The sequence below is a fragment of the Natator depressus genome, chromosome 11 (assembly GCF_965152275.1).
Source record: "Natator depressus isolate rNatDep1 chromosome 11, rNatDep2.hap1, whole genome shotgun sequence".
NCBI classification, from domain to species: domain Eukaryota; kingdom Metazoa; phylum Chordata; order Testudines; family Cheloniidae; genus Natator; species Natator depressus.
The window spans coordinates 45,654,772-45,680,798 of NC_134244.1; the positions used below are offsets into that span (position 1 = coordinate 45,654,772).

Consider the following 26,027-nt stretch of genomic DNA (forward strand, 5'->3'; position numbering starts at 1 on the left):
CTCAGCCACAGGGCACTTCCCCCCACCCCCCTGCACTCCTTACCCCCCCAGAGCCCAGGGATCCAGAGGGAGAAAGAGCCTGATGATGGTCCCAGGATTGTACAGAGTTTCCTGCACATCGCCTACTTCCTTCAGGAGGTGCTGGGAACAGCAATTGCCCAGAACCTTCAGCTCTCCCCACTCCCTGCCCCTCCCCCTCAGCAGCATCCTATATTTGCAAGCTGGAGAGTCATGCTCTGCTCAGTCTAGCAGCCCTAGTGGCAGCCAGCAGCTGTGCAGCACCAATTCTGCGCAAATTCTGCATTGCGCAGTGGTGCAGAATTCCCCCAAGACTATCTCTTGTCTTATGCTTAGATTGAAAATTCTAGGGAAGGGAGCATCTGTTCTGTGTTTGTACAGTACCTAGCACAAAGAGGTCTTGGTCTATCACTGGGGCTCCCACATGCTATGAAAATACAAATAAGAAAATAAATAATATGCCTTCCTTGCCCTTTTATTTTTCATAAAGTATCAAACCCTTGAGATTTAATCCCAGAAATTTAGCTTTTTAAAAAACAAACACCAAAAGGAAAAAAAGCCAAAGCCAAGATGAGATCAAAAATGCTCCTGAATAGCAAGCCTATATTACTATCACAGATCAGGAGGCAAAGTTAGAGCAAGAACAGTGAAAATTGCTTAAATAAAAGATTTTATCTCCTCATATTGTTTTATTTAGTTCGTTTTCTGCATTTACCTTTGGACTCCCAAAAGCTGAAATATTTGATAATTATCAGAAATTTAGCAACAGAATGCAAAATTAATTGGACGGTTATTATATATGTATTACAGCATAGTGTGGAAATAAAATACATACATACTATCATTGTAAGAGTGCTGAAGATGAAAACATTCTTAAAGCTTTTGTTTTAAATTTACCAGGTCATAGCTGTGTCATTTGAGTTTGCATCATTCTGGCCAGCACATGAAATACTTGACGGAATATGATGAGACTTCTATAGCTCAGCATGGCCCTTGTCAAAGGCAGTTTATCTCCAAGCTTACAAAAAACCCAGAATGTTAAGAAATTATAGGTAAAGCAAGCAAGGTTTTAAAAAATAAACATTGAGGAATATTTTATGTCAGGTAGTGCTAAACAGTGGGAAAAATGAGATGTTTACTGCTGTGTATGGACTCTACAATTACCCATGGCTACTTGATGTCTCCTTGCTCCCCAGGCATAGTCCTGAGTGCTTAATTTGTAATGAAAAAGGTGCCAGGGCTGAAGCAAATTTTTTACTTTCATAACTGACACAGCAAGCCCAGAGGTGCCAGGGCTATGAACTGCCAAGCCTGCCAGGGCTCAGCCCTGGCAAGCCCTGGAACAAATTAAGCACTGATAGTACTTAACTGGGATTGAGTACTTAACTAGAGGTTGTTGTCCAAATGCACCCTACTTTTACCAAACATCTCTGGCCTTCTGTCTCTTTGAAGTTCAGGTAGTTCCACCCTCAGTCAGATTTATATGCTGTATGCTTCCAGACCTCACAAAAACTAAGAGGAAGCAGAGAAAGACCCTAGATGAAATATTCATGAAGTTTCATAACATATATTATCATTTTATGCTTCCTTTACTTGGTCTAACACCAATGCTTGCTAGCACTCTACTAAATCAGCCAGCAAACTTTATAAATCACTAGCAAAAGTATATGAAACTGTCACTTAGAATCATAGAAGATTAGGGTTGGAAGAGACTTCAGGAGGTCATCTAGTCCAACCCCCTGCTCAAAGCAGGACCAACCACAACTAGATCATCCCAGCCAGGGCTTTGTCAAGCTGGGCCTTAAAAACCTCTAAGGATGGAGATTCCACCACCTCCCTTGGTAACCCATTCCAGTGCTTCACTACCCTCCTAGTGAAATAGTTTTTCCTAATATGCAACCTAGACCTCCCCCCCTGCAACTTGAGACCATTGCCTCTTGTTCTGTCATCTGCCACCACTGAGAACAGCCTAGCTCCATCTTATTTGGAACCCCCCTTACATAGTTGAAGGCTGCTATCAAATCCCCCCTCACTCTTCTCTTCTGCAGACTAAATAAGCCTAGTTCCCTCAGCCTCTCCTTGTAAATCATGTGGCCCAGACCCCTAATAATTTTTGTTGCCCTCCGCTGGACTCTCTCCAATTTGTCCACATCCTTTCTGTAGTGGGGGCCCCAAAACTGGACGCAGTACTCCAGATGTGGCCTCACCAGTGCCGAATAGAGGGGAATAATCACTTCCTTCGATCTGCTGGCAATACTCTTACTAATGCAGCCCAATATGCTGTTAACCTTCTTGGCAACAAGGGCACACTGCTGACTCATACCCAGCTTCTCATCCACTGTAATCCCCAGGTCCTTTTCTGCAGAACTGCTGCTTAGCCAGTTGGTCCCCAGCCTGTAGCAGTGCATGGGATTCTTCCGTCCTAAGTGCAGGACTCTGCACTTGTCCTTGTTGAATGTCATCAGATTTCTTTTGGCCCAATCCTCCAATTTGTCCAGGTCACTCTGTATCCTATTCCTACCCTCCAGTGTATTTATCTCTCCCCCCAGTTTAGTGTCATCCACAAACTTGCTGAGGGGCAATCCATCCCATCATCCACGTAATTAATAAAGATGTTGAACAAAACCGGCCCCAGGACCTACCCCGGGGCACTCCACTTGATACCAGCTGCCAACTAGACATCGAGCTGTTGATCACTATCTATTGAGCCCGACAATATAGCCAGCTTTCTATCCACATTATAGTGCATTCACCCAATCTATACTTTTTTAACTTGCTGGCAAGAATACTGTGGGAGACCGTATCAAAAGCTTTGCTAAAGTCAAGATATGTCATGTCCATGGCTTTCCCTATATCCATAGAGCCAGTTATCTCATCATAGAAGGCAATCAGGTTGGTCAGGCATGACTTGCCCTTGGTGAATCCATGTTGACTGTTCCTGATCACCTTCCTCTCCTCCAAGTGCTTCAAAATGGATTCCTTGAGGACCTGCCCATGATTTTTCCAGGGACTGAGGTGAGGCTGACTGGTTTGTAGTTCCCCGGATTCTCCTTCTTCCCTTTTTAAAAGATGGGCACTATATTTGCCTTTTTCCAATCGTCCGGGACCTCCCCCGATCACCACGAGTTTTCAAAAATAACGTCCAATGGCTCTGCAATCACATTCAGCCAACTCCCTCAGCACCCTTGGATGCATTAGATCCGGACCCATGGACTTGTGCATGTCCAGCTTTTCTAAATAGTCCTTAACCTGTTCTTTCACCACTGAGGGCTGCTCACCTCCTCTCCATACTGTGCTGCCCACTATGAGCTGACCTTATCTGTGAAGACAGAGGCAAAAAAAGCATTGAGTACTTCAGCTTTTTCCATATCATCTGTCACTAGGTTGCCTCCCCCATTCAGTAAAGGTCCCACACTTTCCCTCACCTTCTTCTTGTTGCTAACATACCTGTAGAAACCCTTCTTGTTACCCTTCACATCCTTTGTTAGCTGCAACTCCAATTGTGCTTTGGCCTTCCTGATTACACCCTTGCATGCTCTAGCAATATTTTTGTACTCCTCCCTAGTCATCTGTCCAGGTTTCCATTTCTTGTAAGCTTCCTTTTTGTGTTTAAGCTAACTGAAAATTTCTCTGTTAAACCAAGCTGGTCGCCTTCCATATTTGCTATTCTTTCTGCACTTCGGGATGGTTTGTTCCTGAGCCCTCAATAAGACTTCTTTAAAATACAGCCAGCTCTCCTGGACTCCTTTCCCCTTCATATTAGCCTCCCAGGGGATCCTGCCTATCCGTTACCTGAGGGAGTCAAAGTCTGCTTTTCTGATGTCCAGGGTCCATATTCTGCTGCTCTCCTTTCTTCCTTTTGTCAGTATCCTGAACTTGACTATCTCATGGTCACTGCTGCCCAGGTTGCCAACCACTTCCACTTCCCCTACCAATTCTTCCCTGTTTGCGAGCAGCAGGTCAAGAGGAGCACAGCCCCTAGTTGGTTCCTCCAGCACTTGCACCAGGAAGTTGTCCCCAACACTGTCCAAAAACTTCCTGGATTGTCTGTGCACTGCTGTATTGTTCTCCCAGCAGATGTCAGGTTACAGCAGTACTTGTTTATGTACTGTCTTGTACGCCCAAACTGCATGAGTGCAGGGCAAGAATCATATTACATATATGACTATGCTTGCCACCAAACTTCAACATATTGATTTTTTCCACAGTCAGCTCCTACTGTATTAGGTCTTTATTTTTTGCCGGGGGAGATTCTGCCAGTAGGTAAGCAAGGAAACTAGCCCATCCCTCTTTATGAAGATCATAGGTGAGCAGAAACATATAAGATCACAAAAGTCATATGTAAAATCTATAGAATATTTGTTTTCACATTGATAAAAATGTGCACATCATGTGCCATTAGGAACGTTGTACTGTACTTTATTCAGAAAAAAATTCAGGTACACACAGATTCAGTCAAAGTAAAAATGCTCTTATCTGTTCAAAATAGTGTGCTGCTAACAGTGAATAATTGTGGAAGACTCCCCCTGTTGAGCTGCAATATTACAAGGCTGCTGGAACTTGGCTGAGGAGCTAGTCCATTGTCTGAAATTAGACACCTTTTGAAGTAGAGGAAAATGGAAGTAACTCTGGAAGTTTTTAGGAAAGAGCTACTCTGAGTAGGAATCAGATCCATCCATTCCTGAGTGGGAATCAGGACATGGATCTATCAAAGTTCCCTCACTTAATGTTTCAGGGTCTGAGACGTCCTCCCAGCTGTCCCACAGTGGGCTTTCCCTTCCTCTCTCTGCAGGTGAACAGCAACTCCCATACATACTTTTACCATTGATTTTCTGCCCATCCTGGACAAACTTGCTTTACATTCTGTCCCCAAGGGCCAGCCAGGCTGCACCTCATCTTTTGCCCCTCTCTGGCCAACTAGTCAGCAAGTCAAATGGCATTTAAACTTTTTTGCCAGTGGCAGTCCACCGCCAATTGTGTCCTAAAATTGACTTCCACTATGAAGCGTAACTTCTTTTCAGTCATTACAAATTTAATTAATTTTTTGATCAACTCTTCCCTTGTTGCACCCTAGCCAAACAATATAATTCACAGAAAATAAAATAAAACAAACAAACCCAGAGGGATCTAAACTTAAATAAAAATATCACCTATCTTCTTAATTTATTGTCTGAAATTGCTTGTGACAATTCCATTGATTTCAGTGGGAGCTGCATGTGTAGCATGGCTGGCTACACAGTCATAGCCACCACAAAATTTCTATTCTGTCATTAAAATTGATACTCTATGTCCAATACTGGATCCTTGTGCCTCTAAAATGTGGGAGTCTTAACCACCTGTTCGGGCTGTGAATCTATGGAGGCATAGGCATATTATGAGGAGACAACCCCCTACCCACACAAGAATGGTTATATAGACCCTGATCCAGCAAAGCACTTATGCTTACTTTTTTGAAGTCAATGGGCTACTCACATGCTTAAAGTTAACCACGTTTAAGTGCTTTGCTGGACTGGGGCCACAGGATCTGATCCAATGCCTAGTAAGCCAATGGAAGACTCCTAAACATATTGGATCAGTCCCAAAGCAGTTGCACTGCCAGTCCTAACACACACTGCCTGGGCATTGGAAGATTATATCTGAACAGGAAGTCAGAATTGGAACTGTGTATTTTAAAATGGTTGCATAGGAACATACAGGAGCTTTGAAGTGGAGTTTTATAAGACATATGTAACTGTCCAGGAGCTCTAGACTAAATTGTAGAAGATCTAAAATATAATCTCAAATTCAGGAAAGTACAAGCACATTACACCTTGGGGAAGATGTTTATTGGGTTTCTGATGACACACTGGCCCTCTTGTTGCTAAAAGGCAAAATAAAATCGTTTCATATTAATTAAAGTTTTACACTTCTTTGTATTATTCAGTAGTATGTAGCAAATCACAGACTGACCTTCAGAACACATTCAAGAAGATGTACTAGTACAACCTTCATTTCAAAGAACTTGGTTGTGTCCAGCATATAATCTTAATATAGGTGAAAAATATTGGAGTTAAATCTTGGTCTCATTGAAGTAAATGAATGGCAAAACTCCTACTGACTTAGATCCGGATTTCACCCTGGGTGCTTAAGGCCCAGTGTACAGATGATAAAAAAAAAATTCTAACATTTGTTTAAGAAGGGCTCATATCCAAAATACTAGTGTACCAAAGACAAAAACGTCTTACATTCCCTCAGTAGGGTCAGGTCTAATGACAATGCTACTGTACAGGTTCTTTTGGGAAAGCTTACAGTCTGCTGAACCTGTAATAAATAGATGCCATTATCTACTGCCAACCCCTGAGCTCTAGAAGTTCAATTCTTCACCCATAAAGGACATTTCTTAGATTAGAGCTACTTCTCAACACACTGAAATGATAGCGTTAGTAGAGAGCACCAAAAAAGGTTGCTGACTTCAGAACATTATGATGAAGGCTGTATATCAGTAAATGCTTTCTGCCACACAGATTAAGGAAATGGGCCTAAGACTAGTCAAAACTTTCCATCAACACTTCTTTTTTTAAAAAAAAATAAACAACAACCCCAAAATATAGGTTTTCGACTAGACACATTTTTCTTGGAAATGTCAGTTTTCCTCAAAAATGTTCAATTTTTCCATCAGCACGCTTAAAAGTTTTCAGTTTGAGGGTGGGTTTTTTGGTCCCCAAAACCCCAAAATTTTCTGAGCGGAAAAACCCATTTTCCAACCAGTTCTAAGTAGGCATTTAAATTTATTCAGTCAAAGCCATACTTTTAATATAATTCACCTTTTTGGGTAGCATCCACCTGAACGGTCCTAGACCGTTTAACAATATGACTATTATGCAGCAATAGATCCAAACATAGCACTTCACTACAGCAAGCAGTATAATCTGCAGCTGCCACTGTAGAATATTGCAGTTTTGTTTTGTTTTATAAAAGAAGGATAAAACCCAACAGGAGAGTTAGCATAACAGGACATGCAACTGAAGTGTCTCTAAAGTAGTTCACAAATTGTAAAACTATCTTGGCCCTTTTACATTGCACAGAACCAACGACATGACTCTATAGCCACTCATAGTTTGCTCTCTTGGTCTGATAGTACTAGCTGGCTATATTTTCAGCCACAGGAATTGTGGTAAATGCAATCTGGATGCCACAGTGGTTTGTTGTTTTTTCCTTCAGTAAATGTCAACTTTGCAACATTTTGTAAGCTTGTCATTCTTTATGGATTTCCAAATCCAGTTTCTACTGTCTCAACAAAACCTGAAGAACATAGCTTTTTAGTTCGAGGTGGTTTATGTAAACAGTTTCATTTATTACTGAAGTGATTTTAGGTTCTGTTCTGTAGCTTGTCAACTATTCAGATCAGCAAGTGGAGTCAATTCACCAAGAGTCAGAGCATCAATTGACATAAATTGTCATAGCTCCATGGACTTTGATTGAGCTACAACAATTTACTCAAAAGTTGAGAAGGGTCTGATTCCAAAGACGTAATTAAATAGCATACAAGTTCTCTGATATTTCACATTTGAAATCCCAATGAAGTTAAAAATGGTTTTGGTTTCCAAATAATTACTTTTCATTGCTATGTTTTGTGGCAAAAATAATTTTGTTTTGGAGGTTTTCCTTTTATCATTCGTGAAAGCATCAATGATATACAGGAAGGAATAATTACCAAGTTTGCTGATGATCAACTTAAAAACCCCCACCAAAAACCAACAACCCAAAAAAGAAAAAGAACTCCCCCACATATACACAATATTTTTCTTGTTTACAAAAGCATTTTTAAAAATGTATCCTTATTGGCTTCTTCTTCACAGAACATCCTACAGATTCCAGGCAATTAAATCTGATAGGTGTACATAACTTCACAATAACATTGTGGTATGCAAATTTCTATTGTAACAGTGAAATCATTTTTATGTGCAACTAATATTATTTGGTTAGTAGTCTTTATTCCAAGTAATGTCTCCCTTTGTATTGTTAGAGAAGGTTTTATGGTAGCCATTTTTTAAATGATTATGATTTCTGGCCCTTTGTTGTAAATAAGAAAATAGAAAAATCGGTGGAGGAAGCCAGATCAGTTGCAGACTTGTCCCCATTCCTAATAATAACTGATGAAGATTCCTGTGCACTAGCAAAATCAAAAGCATAAAAGGCCTTTTCTATTTAAAATCAATGGGAGCCAACGCAATACTGACATAAAGGTGAGGGTCTCTTAATATTGAGAAGAACTATCTGAGGAAGTCATATCCCATTTGGAGGACTAAGTAGTAGGTTGCTGTTATCATTCAAATGTGACACTTCTGTATTAGAAATACCTGTGATGACAGCTCCAGACCCTAGTGAAGTCATATCCTCTCTCCAAAGGAGATATTAAGAGTTAAAATATTGCTTTGGGTTTTTTTTGTCAACACCAGAACATATCAAACTGGCACAAAGCGGGTTGATCATTATTTCCTTTAGTAAACTAGGGGTTAGATTACTCTGAGCTCAATTACTTCAACCTTCCTGGTCACTTAATTTCAGACCTAAAAGTCGCACTCCTTCAACAAAAAAACTTCAACAACAGACTCCAACGAGAAATTGCAGAACTGGAATTAATTTGCAGACTGGACACCATTAAATTAGGCTTGAATAAAGACTGGGAGTGGATGGTAAAAACTATTTCCCCATGCTAATTTCCCCCCTATTGTTACTCACATCTTCTTGCCAACTGTTTGAAATGGGCCATCCTGATTATCACTACAAAAGTTTTTTTTCTCCTGCTGATAATAGCCCACCTTAATTAATTAGTCTAATTACAGTTGGTATGGCAACACCCATTTTTTCATGTTCTCTGTGTATATATATCTTCCTACTGTATTTTCCACTGCATGCATCCGATGAAGTGGGTTTTAGCCCACAAAAGCTTATGCTCAAATCAATTTGTTAGTCTCTAAGGTGCCACAAGTACTCCTCGTTCTTTTTGTAAAACTCAAGTAACTGCATTGATTTAAGTGGAGTTACTTCATTTTTAACACTGGTATAACTGAGATTAGAATCTAGTGCTAGGTGTATAAACTAGTGTTATCATCAGGTTTCTATTAACATGTACATAAACGAGTGAATTATAAGATTCCATTGTTTAGATGTTCTTTCTCTGTTTACACATATTTACAGAGTAGAGGTGCAAAGGAATTCTTATTTCCTTGCATGGGCACATTCACAATCTAGCCCCGAGTGTATTATTTTCCTAGAAGTGTTAACTCCTCAGAAAGGACCATCCCAGTCCTAGAGGATCTTACAGAGAAGATTAAAACTCATGTAACAGTGACAGCGAATGCATTTTACACTTGGGCTTTAACATCTGTGTACCATGAAAACTGCCATTAAAGGGTTAGCATAGGAAGAGCTTGTAGTTTATGTTTTTAATTCTTTTACTAATCTGCATACCCTTACTGAAACACACTGGCCTCTTTTAACTCTTTTCTCAGTTTAGATTCAACTGAGCTACGTTTCAGCTACAGTGTTCCTAATTGGTAAATAATTCCTGTTTTTAGCCTGAAGGCTCACTAAACATTTTATAATTCCAGTAACAATTCCTTGGGGGATTTTATATCCCTACAAAAAAAATCAAGCAGTTAGCCATACTTCAGTGAGGGATGAAATCCCCAGTTCTCGTAATTGAATATCATTTTTAGTAATCAAGCAAAGAGTCTTCAATAAAAGGATTCTGAAGTCAGGTTTGGTACCACAACTAATTTATTATCCACAGCATCTTTTGTCTTCCATGATGGAAGTATTTTTATTAACGTTTGCATTATGTCACATCTAGTTAAGGGAGGCTTCCTTTTCTGATTCAGTGAGGTCTCAAAAGACTCTTCCTTTAAGAGCTACATATTTTGGGCCAAATTCTCCACTCAGTTACACCAGTAAGTGGACTCACCATTGAAGCTAATGAAATTGGTAAAAGTTCAGATCAGTGTAACTGACCATATTAGGACCTCTTAAAGATAACTAAATGGAGAATTCAGATATATTTTAAATACTATCTAGAGTATAGAATTAACAGTATAATGAATAAACAGTAAGAAAAAACAGATTGTTAATGTTTTCTAATCGTCAGATGACTGGAGGAAGGGCGAGGAAGGGAGGTGTGAGAGAAACCTGCTCATCTGACAGTTAGGAAGTTTTTCCTAGTGTCCAGCCAAAACCTCCCTTCCTTTAATTTAAGCCCACTGCTCCTTGTCCTATCCTCTTAGGTTAAGGAGAACAATTTTTCTCCTTCCTCCTTGTAACAGCCTTTTATGTCCTTGAAACTTGTAATGGCCCCTCTCAGTCTTCTCTTTTCCAGACTAAACAAGCCCACTTTTTTCAAACTTCCCTCATAGGTCATGTTTTCTAGATCTTTAATCATTTTTGTTGCTCTCCCCTGGACTTTCTCCAATTTGACCATCTTTCCTGAAATGTGGCACCCAGAACTGGACACAATACTCCAGTTGAGACCTTCTCAGAGCAGAGTAGAGGGGAAGAATTATTTCTTGTGTCTTGCTTACAACACTTCTGCTAATACATCCTAGAATGATGTTTGCTTTTGTTTGTGTTCCACTGTTGACTAATATTTAGCTTGTGATCCACTATAACCCCCAGATCCCTTTCCACAGTACTCCTTCCTAGGCAGTCATTTCCCATTTTGTATGTATGCAGTTGATTGTTCCTTCCTAAGTGGAGTATTTTGTATTTTTCCTTATTGAATTTCATCCTATTTATTTCAGACCATTTCTCCAGTTTGTCCAGATCATTCTGAATTTTAATCCTATCCTCCAAAGCACTTGCAACTCTTCCCAGTTTGGTATCATCCGCAAACTTTGTAAGTATACTCTCTATGCCATTATCTAAATCATACTAGACCAGTGGTTCTCAAACTTCTGTATTGGTGACCCCTTTCACATAGCAAGCCTCTGAGTGTGACCTCCTCTTAAAAAGTTAAAACACATTTTTTATATTTAACACTATTATAAATGTTGGAGGTGAAGTGGGTTTTAGAGGTGAAAGCTGAGAACTTCGACCCCCACGTAATAACCTCGCAACCCCCTGAGGGATCATGACCCCCCAGTTTGAGAATCCCAGTACTAGATCAATGGCCACACTTTGAATTGCAAGCATAAAAAAATACATCGACTGGTGAAGGACCCTCAGACCGTGGAGATCAGGATGCAACTCCTCATCCCCAACCAGTTCTGAAGGGAGGTGTTGAAACTGGCCATGCGATACCTTGTGGAAGACCCCTCAGATGGGAAAAAATGCTTGAAAGGGTGACCCTGAGGTTTTATTGGCCCAGTGTCCATAAGGGAGTGTGGAACTATTGTGCTTCATGCCCTGAATGTCAGTGGATGAGCCCAAGGAAGGGTAGGAATGGACTTAATAGGCCACCTGGAAAATTGCACAGCAGCACGCCAATATATCTTGGTGATCATGGACTATTCCACACACTATCCTGGGACAATACCCCTCAGATCCTCAAAGGTGGCAGATATTGCCACAGAGCTTATGAAATTATTTGCCCAAAGAAATAATCACCAACCAAGGGATCAATTTTATGTCACAATTAATGAGAGAGATGTGCAGCTTAAAGGTGAAAGCCTTAAGAATTTCCATTTACAACCTACAGATGAATGGGTTGGTGGAACATTTTAATAAAACCTTGAAGGGGATGTTAAAGTTTGTGGCTGACAACTTGTTACTGGGACAGCTCCTACCTTGCATCCTGTTTGCTGTCTGGGAAGTTCCAAGCCTCTACAGGGCTTTCCCCTTTTGAGTGCTGTATGGAAGACAACCTTGAGAGATATTAGATCTGATCCATGAACTTGGGACAAGATTTGAAAACTACCAACTTGGTGCAGCACATGCTGCGGCTCAGAGAAAAGCTAAAGACCCTGGGTGAGTTTGCAAAAGAGAACTTGAAGGCATCACATGACCAAGACTGGAACTATAATAAAGGAGCCTGTATCTGAGAATTCCAACTGTTGCTTTTATTACCTACCTCCGAATCCAAGCTGTTGACTGGAAGGCAAAGTCCCTTCAAAAGTAGTAAGATGGGTCAGGACCGTAGCTTACGATGTTCATCAGTCATGGAAGAGAAATGTTACTCAAATACCACGTTAACCTGTTGAAAGCTTTGAAAAAACAGGAGGTACTCCTTGTCACTCCATTTCCTTCTGAGCCTGAACCTAAAGGCTATTATGGTTTCCCACCTGGGACGGTGCCAAACAGAGAGGGATTGTGACCTGAACAGGACCAGCAGATACATAAACTCATCATTACCTTCCCCTTTGTATTTTCAGCAAACCCAGGTCATACTCATCTGGTGTTCCACCATATGGAAACTGAACATAGACAAAAAATGCAGGAGAACATGTGACCACTACCCAGGAAAATATGGGAGATGATCTGATAGGAACTGTTGTCCCTGTTGATCCTCGGTGTCATCAAGGAGTCACGTAGCGAATGGTGAAGTCCAATTGTACTCATGCCCAAACCAGGTTCAACATGGTTCTGCATGGATTTTTGAAATGTGAACACAGTATCCATGTTTGACATTTATCTCATGCCCCAGGAATTGCTGGAGAGGTTGTGGGCTGCCAGGTATATATCTACCTTTGATCTGACCAGGGGATACTGACAGATCCCCCTCACCCCAGAATCTCAGGAGAATACAGTGGAGTCGCATCTTACGTGGGGGTTAGGTTCTAAAGTCAACACGTAAGGCGAAAATTGCGTATAGTCAAAATTACCCTTGAAAATCCTTTAAATCGCCCATAAAGTACAGTATACTATACATGGTTTTGTGTATACAACCCTGTACAGTAATATGTATAAATGTATAATGTATACAGTAAAGTCCAGTATATAATAAAGAGTACATATGCAAAATATAATTTTACAGTACTGTATTTTTAATTACAGGGGGTAATTACAGGGCGTCATCAGGGCTTGATGTCAATCCAGGAGAGGGAGGTGATGGAGAGCTTGGGTGACAGAGAGCAAGTCGTAGATGAAGTGGTTGGCTCTGGTTCAGCTCAGGAAGTTGATTGCATAGGCTCATCTACTGCTGGTTGTGTTTCCTTGAAAAACATGGTGATCAGCAACTGTCGCTGTTGTCTCTTGAGCTGCTCAAACATTTCTTGATACAGTCTCAAACCATCTGTAATACTACGTGTGATTTTGAGTCTTCATTCCATAGAGGGAAGTTAAATCACTCAAATGTTTCGCTGCTTGGAACACTTCAGCAAATTTATGAAGATTCCAACTTGCTGGCTCTTCCTGTTCGTCGTCATCAACTTTGTCTTCTGTAGATGATTTTATCAGTTCCTCTAAATCTTCGTTAGTCAGTGTTTCTCTATGGCTCTCAATTAATTCTTCAGTTTCTTCCTCAAGGATGTCGATGAAGCCCTCACCACCCAATTGCCTGGCCACCTGAACAATGCATTTCACTTCTTTGTCAATGATCAGGAAACCCTTAAAATCATTCACACATTCTTTCCATAGGTTTCGCCAACATGCATTGACTGTTTCAGGCTTGATTGCAGCCATTGTCTGTTTAATATAAGTGATGCAATCGGCAATGTTGAAGGACTTCCAACACTCCATCACATTAAGATTGGGATCAGCATCCACAGTACTACATATCCGTGAGAATGTAAGCCTCGTGTACGTGGCCTTGAAACAGCGAATCACGCCTTGGTCGAGAGGTTGGAGGATGGAGGTGGTATTGTGGGGGAGAAAGACAACTTCAACATCATTATGCACAAACCGGAGTGCCACAAGGTGGCCAGGAGCATTGTCTAAGATCAGCAACACTTTAAAGTCAAGTCCTTTCTCTTCGAGGTACCGCTTGATCTCTGGAATGAAACACTTGTGGAACCAATCCAGAAATAATGCTGCCATCACCCAAGCCTTTTTATTTGATTGCCAGAACACAGGAGGAGATTTTTGTTCTTGCCTTTTAGGGCATGGGGATTTGCAGCCTTGTCGAGCAAGCCTGGCTTTATTAAATATCCAGCCTCATTGCCACAAAATAACACAGTCGCGTGGTCTTTAGCTGCTTTGAAGCCAGGGGCTTGTCTTTCTGATTTCGAAGTGTAGTGCGGTTGGGCATTTTTTTCCAGAAGAGCCCAGTCTCGTCAGCATTAAAAATTTGTTCCTGAAGATAGCCCTTTTCTTCTATGATTTTCTTTAATTGTTCAGGGTAGGCTTTTGCTGCCTCTTCATTGGCAGATGCAGCTTCACCAGTAGTCTGCACGTTTTTGAGGTTGAAGCGGTTCCTAAAACTGTTAAGTCAACCTTGTCTGGCTTTGAATTCCTTCTCATCAGAAGGCTGTCCCTCTTCGGCGGGAGGTTTCAACAGTGCATAGAGGCTAAGAGCCTTTTCTCGCAACGTGTTGCCATCGATAGGCACACGTTTACGGTTCATGTCTATCAGCCATAAGTTTAATGCCTTTTCAGTCTTCACTAAAGTATTATCACGCACCTGGCTCATCACCTTAGCAGTTATAGGAGCACTTGATGCCACAGCTTGATGAATTTCTCTCTCTCGAATCTTGATGGCACGGATGCTAGATTCGTTGCAGCCATATTTATGCGCCATGTTGGAGACCGACATACCGTCTCTCAATAAGTCCAACAAAGCCAGTTTTTCCTCCAGCGTTGGAACAGATTGCTGTTTCTTCAGTTGAGCACCAGATGAAGTAGTTGGCTTGAGTTTAGGGGCCATGTTGTACGAAAAATATGTACAGTATCTTTAAACACTAGAATGACACTCAGCATGGCGAGATGCTCATACTATGAGAGACAGGCAGGAACTGAGATCGACTGAGGGGCAGCTGCTATTAAGCTGACCCGCTGGAGGAGGCAACTTGAACAATAGGCTTTTGGGGAAGAGAATTAATGCACATAGCCAGGACAGACAGCACAATCCTCAACTGAGCTCCAGGACACCTTTATCCTTCTCCATTCCTGGGGATGGCCATAGAGAAGCCTCTCTAACTTGCACTTGCTGTAGTGCTTCCCTAGAGCCCATTCTGCAGGCTGGGAATTGGCAGAGCATGCAGGACCATTCTGCTGGCTCCAGCCCCACCCCTTTTGACCTCCAGAAGGGCCCCTACCCAACCAGCCACACCCCAGGCAAGGGGGGGAACTGAAGGGACTTGCATAAAGCTGGCTAGTTCAGAAAGGGATAGTTCAGTGGCTCCATTACAGCAACTTTCAGGTCATTTTACACCATTGTGATAGCACTAAGTAACCTTTAGAAGAGCTGAGAATCTGGCCCACAGTTTGAGCCTCTGCTTAGCAAACCTCTGGACTATTTAAGATTTGAGCTTATATGATAACATTAATTTCCTGTCTTCAAATTCAGAAATCTAGGCAACCTCCAAATCTGCAGTGCTCATAAACCCAGTTCCCTCAAAGTATCAAAATAAAAGCTATGCAAAATATGCAGCACCAGGTTGAGACTACAATCAGTGCAGATACTTGGACAATTTTGAGACATTAATGGTAACTGCTGAATATTATTGACCAAAGTGCAGCTGTAGCCTAGATGAAAAGCCTTTGATATATAAATTCTATTTTACTCTTATGTACAATAGGGTGAAATTCACCCTTGTGCAGAGAGCCAGTACAGAGACTATGCATTAGACTATGCACCACCCTATTAAGTGAGAATTAAGTGGTGCATAATTCTTGTACTGGCCTTCTGCATGGGGTGGATATCACCCTTTAATGAACAGAAGAGGTTTTAGGACAGAATATATGGCATAATATCCTAGCATACAGCAGTTCTGAGGTTTTATACCAGTTATCCAGCCCTAAGAGTTTTAATCATTAGAAATAATTGTTACTGATCTAAGACTGTGCATATTTTGTTCAGTTTTTGCTTTGATCACTTTTCTATAGGAAATATTGCCCTGGAGTCAGCATAATGTAGGATAACCAATATACTTCCAGGATAAAAGTATGTATATTTTATGAAGAAACCCTAATGAGGTTGAGCCAATCTTTAGAGAAAGTACCAGAGTTTCCTAGGGGAAGTATTCAAAATTATGATAAAGAGGAATGAAACAACCGTTCATGCTAGAAAGGGGATCAGAATGCAGGATGTAATGTAATGACCCACTCCTGCTCCCACCCAAGTCAACCGGCAATACTTCCATTGATTGAGGTGGGAACAGGACTGGGCCCACATAATTGAAATTGAGCACCAGTTTGGAATTCAAGCACAGCTGTTTCATTCAAGCAGTAACACTTATGGACGAGATTGGACAAGTAGACCTGTTGAAGCAATTACTGTTACTGTATACTATGTTTGAGTCAACTGGCCGTTATAGAGAAAGAAGGAAACAACTGCAAAGCAAAGAGGTGGTAAACTTAAGGGGAACAGGCTTGTTGGGCCAAGTAGCCTTTTCTTGTTCTGTTTTTTTATGGCCTGATCTGTACTACACAATTCATCTGTACTGCCTGATTCATTGTCTTGAGTGATTATTTTGCTTGGGAATTTAGGACTCAACCTTGCAAGGCATTGTGCACTTTGGCAACAATCCAGGTCTGCTTATATGCTTTGCTCGATTGGGTCCTGAGTGCACAGTACCTTGAGTCCATAACAACGTCCTCCACTACTTTATATCCAGAGGCTAGTTCCAACCAGCTGATGTGTAAGAATCTTATTGCCATTCTAATTGCTGTAGTGAACAAAAGGACCATCCTAGAGAATTACATCTATTAATATAGTGTTAAACTAAAGCTGTTTCTCCTCTTCCTTTATACTGCAGATTATATTGCATAGCTTTTATAATATATGGTACTGTCCTTGGGGGACTGAGGCAACGTTCAGTCTATTTAATTTAAGGTATATGATCTTGACTAACAGCTCTCTGGTGATGGTGAGTGTCTTATGCATGTTAGATGCTTACACATAATGAATCAGTTTTGTTTAAGAAGTAGGAATTCAAAAGAAATACTTCTAAAAAAACCCAATAGAACTATGAACTATGGTGGGACACACAAACCCAGTCTTTAAAAAGGATCAAGAATTTGCTGTGAATTTGTTTGCCCAGCTGCTCAGATTTTTTTTAAAGTCTATAAATGCTACTTCTAACACAAGTTTCTTGACCTAAACTGAAAATGTAAATCAAAACTGAGCATTACCATTAAGAAATGAAACCAAAGGAAACTAGCAGAGCAAAAGGAGAAAAATTAATACTGAAGCTTGGGGAAGCAGATCAAATGATGTATAACAAATGTCTTTTAGGCGTTCTTCTAAATTCCCGGTGCTCACCTCCATTGACTAAATAGCTAAAAGGCAAAGAGGCTCCTTGTACCAGCAAAAGTGATAACACCTTGAAACTAGCTTCCTTATTCTCTGCAGAATGTCTGTGTTACAAAATAAAAACTGCTGCTTGTGGGATGAAAACTCCAGTATATGAAGAGTGGGGAGAAATCCCTAAACACCAGAGTGTGATCATTTTGAAACTTGGCCTGTATTAAAAAATAACTCTGCTGAAACCTGGATGAAAAAAATCACGTTAACCAGGACAGTGAATGGACTCTGAAAATGTGGAGGAAAATACCATACGCAGGAGACAGTGTAAGAATGAAAGCAAGATACTGAACCTTAAATAGGTACCACAGCCTGACAACTCACCAGCTGAATCATGGGATAACCTAGCAACTCAGAAACTCAGCTCATCAGTAGAAGTGAAACTGTCAAGCCCAGGGGTTCAAAATGTTTTTAATGGCACTGCCCAAGTGTTATTAGAGATGATCTTTACTGGGAGGGCATTTGAGCCTTGAGATAAAGTGGAACACCTGTCCCCCATTGTGATTCTGTAACATCTCTATGGCAACTACAGCTATTGCTTACTTAGAAAAGTAACGTTTGGAAGATATTGGTGGAATTTACTTTTACTTTTTACTTTTAATTTACTTTAATTCAATTTGGCAGAGAGAAGAAGTAAGGGGGAGAATCAGCAATAGCAGTATGCCAATATTAGATCAAAATTTTCATGTGAACACAATTATGTCAAATATTGGTTGGAGGGAAATTGAAGGTTTTGACTGCTGAACATGGGGCAGATAGGGTTTTGGCTCCTGGAGATCTGCCAATGAAATTATGATTGTGGGAGGCAGTCTGGCATTGGGGGACAGGCTTGTTAGCTGGACGTTTCTTCTAAAATAATCAGTAGTGAATAAAGTTGTTGACTTTTAAATTGTCATCTTTATGTTTCAGACTTTGAAATGAATGGGACACACACCTCAGTCCTATCTGTAGACCTGTTAGGTCTCTAATTCCTAATCTCTCTCCCTAGTAAGACAAGATTGTATCAGTTTCCATTCTGTTCATGTTTTTTAAGGCTTTCTTCAGTTATAATTTTTTTTTTTAATGAAAGCTTGGATTCTGAAGCATGATTCTGTATGTTGCACCTGCAGATGATAGAATACACAGAGCCCTGGATAGTACAGTATGTTTCAGTCTAGCTTTGCCAAACTCAGCTGTGAACATGAAGTCCATCTTAGATGAGAGGAAAGGTAGATTTTCCCTGGTTTGTATTAGATGGAATATTTTGGTTATTTTCTTGTCTATAAAAGCATACTTGAGCGCAGTACACAAACATTTATACTGCAGACACTAGTACATGCAGAAATGCTGGGTATTTGTGGTTGCCCCTCTCTTTTGTTGTTGAATGCTGCCCTGTGAGTTTGCTTTTAAATGGGATTTCAATCATTTGTGTTTAAAAAAAAATCAGACACTTTTTCTTAAAATTTCACATTCCATCAATAATTTGTTCATTGCTAACACACACCCAAGCCTGTTGAGCTAGCTTCTGGCGGCAATCCAATCAGATTATCAGATGGCTGAATGAGCTCAAAAATGTTTCAGCAGTGTGAAGAATTTATGCTTAATCACTTCGGAAAAATATCCTATTTTGATTTCTAGCTACACTACTCATGTTCAATTGCCTAGTCACATGGAAATAAAATTTCACCATCCAGCCATATACTACTTATAAGTTTTGCTAGTCAACATGCTTTGACTCAGTGTCTATCATTCAGCATTCCATAAGAGGTTCTCCACAACTATTTAAATTAAAAAACAAAACAAAACAAAAAACCCACACCAAATGTATGGTGTGGCCTGCTTGCAATTCAGAAATTTGTAAGTAGGGGATCCAAACAATACTAAACTCTGAGAGATTTTGTATTTGTGTAACCCACACACCTTCTGGGTATGGTGCTCTGTCCCTTCAGGTGGCACCGAGATAAATGAGTCTACCACAGTCTTAGGTAAGGGCCATGTGGCTTTTAGCTCATGCAGTAGAGGCTCATGCATTTAGCTTCAGAGGTCCCAGGTTTGATCCTGCCGGCTGATGACTGGGGTCTGTCGGTGTTACATTTGCATTTGCAAATTTTGTAACTTGGTGCCATCAGGACACTGCCTCCTGTACGCTTCCTCATGGCAGGGCACTGTGCTGCAGCTGCACTACCTTACTTTCCCCAAAGAGTTTCCAATCAGCTCTGGTGACTTCTGGATTAGCCATCTGGCCAGGTCATTATGAATGTTCAGTCCCCTCCTTTGAGGTGGCAGGATCCAAAGTCTCAGGGCCTCTGAGATTATTGCTCCCCTCCCTCTAGGCTCAGCTGTCAGACCCACCCCTTCCCCTGCAGCACTCCCGGCTATGGCTGACTCAACCACCAGCAGCAAATTGCTAAGAAAACCAACCACTCTGGTGTCAGGCCTACCTTCCCTCCTGGAAGACTCGGAGCAGCCAGCCACAGTCTTACTCAGTTCCTAGCTCCAGTCAGGCTTCTCTCCCTTAGTGAGAGCCGCTGGACACATCAGAATTTCTTGAATAGCACCCTATTGTAACTAACATAGCTCAAACTCTATTGCAACTATTATATTTATAGATGTGTAAATTCCAAGGCCAGAAGGGACCACTGTGATCATCTAGTCTGACCTCCTGTATTACGCAGGCCATAGAACTTCCCCAAACATTAAATACCATGAGAAAGTCTGTTGAGATTTCCATTTTCAACACGAGTCACCATTTTACCTTCGTTACTTCAAAAAAGCAGAACTTTTTACTGAACCACCAAGATGTACACCTGTAAATTGGGTGTGTGATTACACTGTGAGCCAGTGGTGGGACTATTGGGAGGGGTAATTTGGGGCAGGTCAGTGGCTGGGGAATGCCATAAGGCAACTGAAGGAATTAGCATTCTGGAAGTGAGTTCATGGGGCAGCTGGGATTCACATTCTGTTCTGATCTTAGTGATTCACCTCCTGTGGGTATGGAGGAACGAGCTTTCAGAAGGGATTTAAATGAGAAAAGGAGAGTGGCTTGGCAGACTAAAGTAAGGAAGGCATTCCAAATGCAGGGAGAAATATGGAAAAGGCATGGAAACACTTATGGGAAAAATGGACAAATGAAGCTTCACGGCTCACATCACTGGCAGCACCAAGAAGATGGGACTGATGTGATAAGAGACATGGTCAGTGCATGCCGGTCGACTGTTTTACTAGCTAGGGGAAGGGAAACAACTCCATACTCAAGTACTTTTTAAAGCCTTTCCTCAGGGCGTTGCTTAAAGTTCACAGCAATAATAGAACAAAAACAAAACTCCTCAAACAAAAGCACTGGTCAGAATCCCCACAGGCCTCCCTGCCTCAATCAGTCCTGGGGAAAGGACCAACCCCCAGCTTCCTCTGCTTTGTGTACCTTATTGAACCATGTGATTGGCAGGGATCTTTTGACCCTTTCCAGGCTGCTGCTTTTACCTAAACCCCACTATGGCTGACTGAGACCTGTAACATGGCATAGTTAGCTTCTCCTTAGATACCACTTCTTTGTTTAATGTAGTGTGGTTGTAGCCATGTTAGTCCCATTCGATATCCGGAAGGTTGTAGGTCTTTAAGATATTTCAAGTTACTGCTGTAAGCTCCCAAAGAGGAGAAATGGGATGAAGATGAACTAATGGAAGAAATCAAATATTTAAATAACACATCTAACAGACTTAAAGCCTTTTACATGGCATCCTCGGAAAGAGTCAATCATGGGCATAATAAGAATCTAATAGCCAAAGTAGGCCAAATGTAAACACTGTCATCCTTAAAAAAAGTTCAGAAAAAGCTATACAAATAGCAATGAAAGAAGACAAATATGCACACTCAGAACACACACCAGGGTCTTCTTGAGGAAGCACACAGCAAGAATTTGATTTAAGCTTGGGGAATTTGGAATTCAGACACAGCTGAATTTCACTCAAAAGCCTGTAAAACCTTAACACCAGTGTACTCCATAAGTGCAAAAAATAACTTAAGAAAAATGAAGTGAGCTGTAGCTCATGAAAGCTTATGCTCAAATAAATTTGTCAGTCTCTAAGGTGCCACAAGTCCTCCTTTTCTTTTTAAGAAAAAACTTGTTAGTCACATTTTTAAAGCTTACTTATGAGAACCTTCCTGTTCCTTTATTGCCAGGTAAAAGGGTAACGATACACAATATTGCATCAGTGCCATTAAACTTAAAGTACAGGGGAAGCTGTTAAAGTAAACAGTAATTGCGGTGATCAAGACAGAGTATTGCTGGAGAAAATAAACCAGGATTTTGAATTCCAGTGAGAGCCCTTTATTTTTTAAAAGTATTTTGTCCGTTTGAAGTACTTTGTCATTTCTGCAGGCTAGGTTGACATTTGATAGTCAAAATTCTATATACTCCTGGTGGGTTTAAGATTTTGTTTTAGTATGATTACAACTATAGAGAACACTACATATAACCTTATGAATGATCATATTCAAACTAGCTTCTCTAGGCACAAGTTTTTTACTGCCAAGAAAGTGACATTTTGAATATGTTATGGGTAAGCATGACGTCAAGTGTTGTCTGGCAGCATTTATAATATGTAAAAACAAAAAACTTTGTTAAAAAAACAGTTAAGGCTGCAAAGTGATAACCACATAGTTATCTATCATATCATTCTCAAAATCTAAGCACTAAAAGAGGGAAATGCTGAGTTATAATTTTTTAAACTAAGTTTTCCGATTTGGGAATTTGCCAGATTTCTATTTCCTGTTCCTTACATTTTTCAGTTATTCTTTTTTGTAGGTAAATCAAGATTCAGTTTTAAATGTTAATAAACAGAATAGACTCCAGAGTATTAAACTGAAGGAACAAGTGATGAGTTGGCCAAGTTCATAATAGTACCTGTTAACACCGCATCAGTGTCAGTTTCCACTGACAAGATGTTTATCATTCAGGTTTTGATGAGGTAGTAAAGATTTTCAGAATCAAGACCTCAAATGGGAGCCCTTGTTGAAAGAGACATTAACTTCATTCACTGAAGATACTGAAACAACAACAGGTATTTCCTAAAATGATTTTTAAAATTCACATATATAGAGAACTATATTATTTTATTAGGGCCCATTATTTTATTTATTTATTCTGCCACCCCTCACTTGTGTTGAGCAATACTTTACAAATAGTCAACATGAGTCAGAGTTGCAAATTTTCACCCTTAGTAAATACATATTTAAACACCAGGCCTTTATCTTGTAAACATTTACTTAAATTACTTCAGTGGGACTCAGGTCTTGTCTACACAGCAAATTACTGTGTGGCAACCTAGGGTGTAAATCTTTAGAGCTTCAGCTTGCTGCGCAGTAACATCCCGTGTGGATACTGCTATAGTGCAGTGACAGTCCTGGAGTGTGGCTTGGCACACTACTAAATGTAATCATACCGTTTAATTACTCCTACCGGGCCAGGATTTCACCCTGTGGGTGTCTGTATTTTAATTTTTTTTTAAAATATGACGTTTGCATTTTTGTTATGACAAAGCAACAGGTATTTTGACATTTTACCATGACAAACAATCAGCCTAAATTATATTCAATCATTGCAGTTTTCAGTTATGTGTAGTGTTCTTCTAAATAACAGGTGTGGATGAACCCATGTTCCATGGCAGATGCCATGGAATGAATCCATGTTCCACTCTGTATCCCACACTGCTTTGCTGGCTACCTGTGTGTTTATCTGTGTATCCTCTACTGCTCCAGGGTAATCCTGACTTGATGTCACCTTGCCATTTAAATGGTGGTGTGAAATGAGGATCTTTCCTTTGTGATTATGGTTTGTGGGGAGTTTGGATACCAGTTCATAATCCTAGTTGACTGATCATGCCTCAGTGTGGTCTTTTGTTGAAGTCATTGATTTGAATTTCCCCCCGTCAGTTAATTCCAGTTCAACAAGACCAGAAACTCTAATCTAGACAAGGCCTAATCTATCTATGGGTGTGCAAGAAAGTTTAGTAGAATTTATTTTCCAATGTATAGGTGTATGTGGACTGCAATTTGTGAGGTTATGTACAGAATAAATCTTACTGTCTAAAGAGATAAAAAGGTGGTTGAAGGATAGCAATGAAAGGCACGTTCACTGTCTGTCTTGTTTCATTCTTCTCCACCATTGTCTCATCACTTTATGAAGGAGGAAGTTTGGAGTTTATAGGTCTTATGAAAGAAGTGAGTATTAAAGCAGTGATGTGAAAGAGGAGTGTATCAATGAAGAGACAAGGGGGGTTCCAGGAGCAGGGTGTATGTGGTAGGAGTAAATGAAAGGGACCCTTACACCTGATTGGGTAAAGTAAGGGGGTGTGAGGTGCGTGTGTGTGTGTGGGGGGGGGGGAATGAAATGCGTTGAGAGGTCAGCTGAGTGAAGAAGAGTTGAGCCATATTTAAGAATCCACATACATAGTTTTACACATTTCATTTGCTGCTGCACATCCAGCTGCACTGTGATGACATAGCAGTCAGGGATTTATTTCTGCTGTTGTTTAAGGGATCATTCATACCTCATGGTACTCATAATTTGTCTCCAACTCAACATACCATCATGTATCTGTCAGTGACGAACCAACAACATTTTTATCAATTTTTCAATCATTTTTCATGTTTGTGAGTGTGTTTTCCAAATTACACTGAAGTTTTTTCTTCCCAGCTTGCTCTCATGGGCTACTACTCTATAGCCAAGCTCAATGTATTTTATATCTGCTTTGAAGTGTTTGCTACATTTCTAATGGCAATTTTTAGTTAATATTTATCCAGCTTCTCCATTTAGATACCAAATAATTATAATGAAGAAGTATCCTTTTGTCATTAATTGCATGTGATACTCAGACACTAGAGCAAAGAGTTGCATGAATGGCCCTTTCTTCAAAAGCTATGTTTTGGACATTTGTTTCAATCTGCATTACTACTAATGGTCATATTCTTTCTTCATTCCACGCACAGAATTCCCATTAATGTCAACAGGAGTAATCACACATGGACTTAGTGGAGAATATACCCCCTAAACTTGTTAATATGTAAATGATCACCTAATTATTATGGTATTACTTAACCTTTGTACTTTGGATGCGTTAAACATCATTTTCTATCTTCCTTGAGGCAAAAGTAGAATTTGCCAGTTTTCTCATTAGAATTGAATTGGGGAAATGAAGTGTTGCTATTACGATAATTTCAGTGGCTGACCACAGACAGTGCATTGAGACCTATACAGAACAAAATAGTGATACTAGCCCTACCCCCAAGTAGTTTAAAATCTATAGGGGCTTGATCCTGCAGACTGAAATTATTGGAACAACTGTCATGAAGGTTTCCTAGATTCTAAGGCCAGAAGGAATGATTGTGATTACCTAGTCTCACCTCCAGCATAATACAGGCTATAAAACAGAATTATTTCAGGGAAATTCTAACCAGAAAAAACATCCACTCTTGATTTAAACATTGCCAGGTTTGTTGGTGATTTAATTTACCTCTGTTCTGTTGTCGATAACAAGGGTGGCATCTAGAAAAGAACTTAAAACCCACACTGCAAAAGCATCATCCGTTAAGGGACACCTCATGAAGAGCATCTTTTGCAAACTGAACATCCTAATAAGCAGAGAGGTGAAGCTGAGGAGAAATAATGATTTGGTGGTCAGTATTCTATGGGACTGAAACATTGACTGTATTTGTCAAGATTGAAAAGAAGTTGGACATCTTTCAGATGGAACATCTCCAAATGATTGAAATAATCAAATGTTATGAATTCAAGTCAAATGAAGAGATCCTTTTCTAACAGGCCCTGCTCCCTCAAATGGTTGCCCAACACCTCTAAGTTGGTATGGTCATCTGCTTTGAATGCCTACGAGCCGCCCTCTGAGAATTATCTTTGACTTTGACCCAATGCAAGCAGGATGGAAAAGACCTCTATCTCCCTGGGAGTCATAAAACACAATGGCTGGATGGCATCAATAGACACCTATTCCTCACAGGCATCCTATCCTATAATATGCCAGATTTGGCTCAGGACAAACATTATGGAGGCAGATAATGCATTAAGTAGCCACTACACTAACAGCATGAGAACTAACCTAATTTTGCCAGATTTGTAGGATTGGGTCATAATCTGAACAAAACAATGCACACAGATAACGCACAGTCTGTTAAAAGGGTGGAATAGAGGTTTTCTTTCAGAGGGTTTGGGAAGTTTCTGGTTGCCCCATCTCAAATAAATATATTAGAACTGGAAAAAAGTACACAGAAAGGCAACCAAAATCATTAGGCATATGGAATAGCTTCCATATGATGATAGCTTAGAACGACTCTTAAGCTTGGAAAAGAGATGGTTACAGGGAGGATATGATAGAGGTCTATAAAATCATGAATAGTATGGAAAAATTTGAATAAGGAAGTGTTATTTGCCTCTTCACATAATACAGGAGCTAGGGGCTACCCAGTGAAATCAATAGGCAGCAGGTTTAAAACAAGAGTAAATACTTCTTCACACAAGGCACATTCAATCTGTGGAACTCACTGCCATGGGGTGTTATGAAGGCCGAAAGTATAACTGAGTTCCAAAAATAATTAAATAATTATTGGACTATTATCCAAGATGGTCAGGGATGTTACCCCATGC

General features: G+C 40.3%; 1 long non-coding RNA gene across 1 annotated transcript in view; it reads left to right on the forward strand.

Moving 5' to 3' along the window:
- Positions 1–25,013, forward strand: part of LOC141996034 (uncharacterized) — a 53,747-nt gene extending 28,734 nt beyond the window's left edge. The window contains exons 2-3 of the long non-coding RNA XR_012641469.1: positions 10,794–10,888; positions 24,907–25,013. This is a non-coding gene — a long non-coding RNA (uncharacterized LOC141996034). The remainder of the gene's footprint in view (positions 1–10,793; positions 10,889–24,906) is intronic.
- The last annotated feature ends 1,014 nt before the right edge of the window (positions 25,014–26,027 follow it).